The sequence below is a fragment of the Capsicum annuum genome, chromosome 3 (assembly GCF_002878395.1).
Source record: "Capsicum annuum cultivar UCD-10X-F1 chromosome 3, UCD10Xv1.1, whole genome shotgun sequence".
In the NCBI taxonomy this organism is placed as follows: Eukaryota; Viridiplantae; Streptophyta; class Magnoliopsida; order Solanales; family Solanaceae; genus Capsicum; species Capsicum annuum.
The window spans coordinates 162,152,785-162,158,083 of record NC_061113.1 but is presented as its reverse complement, the minus strand read 5'-3'; positions in this window follow the sequence as shown (position 1 = coordinate 162,158,083).

The window sequence follows — 5,299 nt, the reverse complement described above, 5'->3', positions numbered from 1 at the left end:
TTCCTATAGAGAATTATTACCTTTAGCTTGAGGGACAATATCAGGGGTGAGTTTGATGATTTAGAGCAGGGCTCTAGAATATTCCTACATATAAGGGTCATTTTCATGCCTTAACTAGCTAGGCCTTTGGTAGTATCTTTATAAAGCATGATAGAGTTAGAAATTTTATTAAGGGCTTGACTATTTACTATTAATTGATGACGGCTTAGTAAGTAATTTTAGGTGAGTCCTTTAATTATATTATAGATCATGCCAAGATGATTGAGACTATTCATCAAGGTACTCAAAGTGGTAGCGGTAAAAAGAAACGCTAACAGAGCAGTTTTAATGGTCATTTATATCGAGGTAGGGATATCTTAGGTAGATGTTCTCATGGTTACCAGAAAAACTAATTTAGGTAGATTTGTAGAGTTCAGAAGGTAGGGTTGCAGTTTGTAAAGCTTTAAGTGGTCAGATATCAAGTCATGTAGGTTGAGGGTCTTATTATATTTTATTAGGTTATGGAGGGTTTATTAGTTCTTTTGGGCCCTCATAGCGTGATTCAAGTAGTAGGGAATCTTTTATGTGTAATAAGTTTTGATACTTAGTGAGGAATTATCCCCAACGTGCTATGGGTCCTCCCCAACGATGTTCCCAGATTTAGCTTTTTCCAGTGTCAATGTTATTAGTTAGATATGGTACACAGGGTAGTAGAAGGGGATCTAAGGGTGTAATAGGTTAATCTATAGGAGCTCATGGTAGTGTACAAGGAGTTGCTCAGTCTATTATAGGATGTGGGCATTATTATGGTTTTCCTAGGAGACCTAAGGCAGAGGTCTCTGATATTTTGATTACACATATCGTCTTGATTTGCCATCATCCTACTTTAGTGTCATTTTACACTGGGTCTACTTTCTCTTATGTTGTTGTATGTTTTGCTACTTGTGTTGATGCTATATGTAAGTCCCTTGCTATGCTCATTTGTGTTTCTACCCCATAGTCGATTCATTAGTGGTAGATCTAGTGTACCTATCATGTGTGGTGACCTTTTTAGGGCTTGATACTTAGGTAGACTAGGTCATCCTTGATATGACTTTCCAAGAACAAATATCCTCTTCTATATATTAATGACTTATTTGATCATCTTTAGGGTGTGATAGTGTTTTCTAAAATGGATTTAGATCTAAGTACCATCAACTAAAGATTAGAGCTTCAAATGTTTTGAAGACTTCTTTCAGGATACAATATAGCTATTATGACTTCTTGATTGTGTATTTTGGGTTGACTAATGCCCCAACAATGTTTATGGAGTTGATGAACAAAGTGTTTCAACCTTATCTTAATTCTTTTGTAATTGTGTTCATCTATTATATCTTAGTTTATTCCAAGAATGAAGTTGAGCATGTGAGGCATTTGAGGGTTATACGACAGAAATTAAGGGATTAGCAACTATATGTCAAGTTCTCTAAATGTAAGTTTTTTCTGGATTCTATTTCTTTCTTGAGTCATGTGGTGACCAAGAATGTTATCATGATCAATTCGACCAAGGTGGAGGTGGTGCGTGATTAGGCTAGAACTACTTCTCCTATTGAGAATTGGAGTTTTGTTGTGTTAAAGGCATATTATCAACTATCTGTGTGGGGATTCTCTTTTTTTGTGGCTTGTTTGACTAAGTTAACTAAGAAAAAGGTTTTATTCTAGTGGTCAAATGATTGTGAAAGGATATTTCAAAACTCAAGGAGGTATTCACTTTAGCTCTTATCTTGAATTTGTTTGAGGAGAGCGTGGGTTTCACCATGTTTATGATTCTTCTAGAGTTGACTTTGGTGGTGTGTTAATAAAGAAGCATAAGGTGATAGCCTATGCTTCTAGATAGTTGAAGGTCCATAAGAAGAACTACCCTACCCATGATTTGGAGTTACCTGTAGGTGTGTTTGTGTTGAAATTCTGGTGTCACTAATTGTAAGGAGTTCATTATGAGATTTTCTCCAATCATCGTAGCGTCCAATACCTCTTCACTCAGGAGATCCTAATATGATATAGCATAATTGGTTAGAGTTCCTAAATTATTATTATCTCACTATTATATATCATTCGAGAAAGGCTAATATGGTAGTGATTGCTTAAGTTGGAAGGCAGTGAGTATAGAGAGTTTGTCTCATCTTTTGGCAGAAGGGCGGCATTTGGCCTTAGATGTTCAGTTTTTGGCTAACTAGTTGGTTCGACTTGATATTTCAGCACCTGGCATATTTTGGCGTATGGTGAGGCTAGATCTTTAGTGATCTAGGAGTTGAGAGTAATTTGGGATAAAGTGGTGAGTCAATGGAGACATCTCTTTATCCCAAGAGTGTTTCGAGGATTAGTGATCATATTATGTGTTGAGAGTTAGTAGTTGGATTGGATTAATCTTGGAAGAGCCTCATTGCTTCAGGTATTCTATTCATCCAGGAGAAGCTAAAATGTACTACGACTTAAAGCATCACTATTGGTGGTGTGGGATGAACAAAGACATTGTAGTGTTTGTGCTCAAGTATTTGAATTGTCAAAAAGTGAAGTATGATCATCAGCAACTAGGTTGTACGATGCAAATAATGCCTATCCAAAAGTGGAAATGGGAGCATATCACTATGGACTTTGTAGTTGGTCTACTCCCAACTTGGGGAAGTTTGATTCCACTTGCGTGATTGTGGATAGGTTGACTAAATTAGATGATACTTTGTACTTGTGAAAGTGAATTATAATGTAGAGAAGTTGGCAAAGATATACATTTGAAAGATTGTTTGATTTCGTGGGGTGTCTATCTCCATTATTTCTGATAAAGGTACATAGTTTACCTCAAATTTTTAGAGTTCTATGTAGAGTGAGTTGGATACCCAACCTGAGATGAGCACAGCTTTTCACCTCAAATGGATGGTCATCAAAGCAGACCATTCAGGTATTAAAGTATATGTTTTGAACTTGTTGATGTTGCCCAAAACAAACCTCCAAAGAAGTATGTTGCGGTCGATGTCAAATATAGTACCCCAAACTAGATTGGGTTCAAACCTACAGGGAAAACATTGAACAGTCTGTCAAACTTGACAAATTCATGAGAAATATAGAAAACTAAATGGGGGAATTTGAAGTCAAAAGTAACAAGCAGCAGAACTTGAATTCTTGAGGGTGTAAACAATAGAATACGAACACTAGGACTGTGTTCCCCCTGACTTATAAACTCCGTAAACTTATTGTGTTCAACTCACCTATTTTACTGCACTGCATGTAAAGTTGGAAAACTATGTATTATCAACCATCTTGTGAACGTATTGATAAATCTCACCCTTTACCTAGTGAGTCTTAAGGTGTCGCCTTATTGCCCCTTGCCTATAACCTCAGTTCAACTTTCACCCTTTTAGTTTCAAGTTGATTAGATGAGATGGTGGAATAATAAGATGGAAGTGAATCTCAAACTACTATCTTAATCCCTTTTTCCTAATGTCAAACTCTCCTTGTGAGGACGTTCTCGAATACGGGCAATCCTCAAGCTACTACAGTATCTATGAGGTTAATTAATATGAAGAAGATTAAGATACACGCAACTATAATAGAATAGATGAATCTCCCACTTTCTCTGCATATCTAAGCTACCAAGGTTTCCCTAGTCAAGGAGATTAGCCGCTCATGTTCATGCAACATCCATGATACGAACACATATAATTAATTTTACAATAATAAGAGAGAAAATCCAAAGTCTCCCATTCAATAAAAACTAATCTCAAGAATGAAATCTCAATGATCAAAGTATGCTAAAAGTATCAAAACTAATGTAAAAGTGTGTAACATAATAAAGGGATAACCCTAAGGTATTTATAGTATCTCAAAACAATAAAGAAATTCTAATAAAAACGAAATAGGAAAGGTAAGTCAGCACTCGTCACCAAGTCGTACGATGCTAATCGTAGGCATTCCAGTGAATGACTTTTAGGGCTTCAAGCTTCTTTTATCCATATTATTCATCACCATGATTCTTAGTAAGTCCTTAAGACTCGTTGTCTTCACTCGTCATCACTAGAGCCTTACACTTTCAAGGCCCTAAACACTGGTTTCTTTGCGACTTCTCATTACGAGTTGTAATACAATCTTATAATTCGTGGCCTTGTATGAATTCACCTCTTAGCTTTGGATTCTTCTCTCTTTATGAATGCTCATGAGTCGTAGCGAGTCGTAGTGACTCCTTACGAGTTGGGGTCATTCTTCACTTAGCTTCATTGGCTTGACTTTAGCCTATTTTGTTCATGAGTAAGGCTGCGGATTAGATAATACTCGATGACTTATAGGCAAACTCATAAGTTGATCAGACTTTAACATAGTCAAATCATTTTATTCCATTTTAATTCAAAGCTACTTCCTTCCTAAATCCCCTGCACTCAAGCAACAAACACATCATATATCTCAAAATAACTTAAGTCCAAGCATAAATTCTTTGTTTTAAGCATCTATTGTCTTGTGTTTCCATGATGCATCAACACCCTTAACTTAGATGTTTGTGTGTCCTTGGGAAACACAAAAATCAAAGACACAAAACACGATGCTTAAGCAGGACAATCTTTAGCTACCTTTGGCAGTAAATTTTCAACTTTAAGTTTACAACCCATTATTCCCCCTCCTATTCTTAACCTTTTCAAGAACCCAACTATATATATTTATTTGGTACATGATGTGATAGAAAGGAATCCAATGATGGTATTACATTAGCAATGGACAACTCGGATTGAATACAAATTACCTTAACCAAAAAATCTAACAATCTAACAACACAACCCTTGTACTCTCACCATCAAAGAGATCTCGTTCACTCAGATAAATCAATAAATTTATTCAGGGACAGTCAAGAGACACTCTCACACATAAAGAATTTTTCGCTGGTGTACACAGAATGCCATAGGCTTGCCGATATGTTCTTTTCTTGAGTTTTCAAACAATCGAGATAGGATCACTATAGGACTTCGTTAAGCATGTAACATAGGTTTAGGGCTGGTATGGTATCTTTTTGGAATTTTTCAGTGAGTAAGCCTCCTTGACACTATGATTACTTTGGGGTCCACTTATTTTTCAACTTTTTTCCTTTTATTCCATCTTTATTTCTCCTTTTTTTTACTTTTTCAGAATGGGTGTGGTTTCTTATTCTTTTTCTTTTGCTCATTTTTCACAATTTTCTTTTTCTGATCTTTTTTTATTTTTCATATTTTTTCTATTTTTCTACCACACCCAACCTTTTTCCTATTCACACCCTTATTTACACCCGCTCTATACTATGCACCCCAATGATAGCCACCCTAAA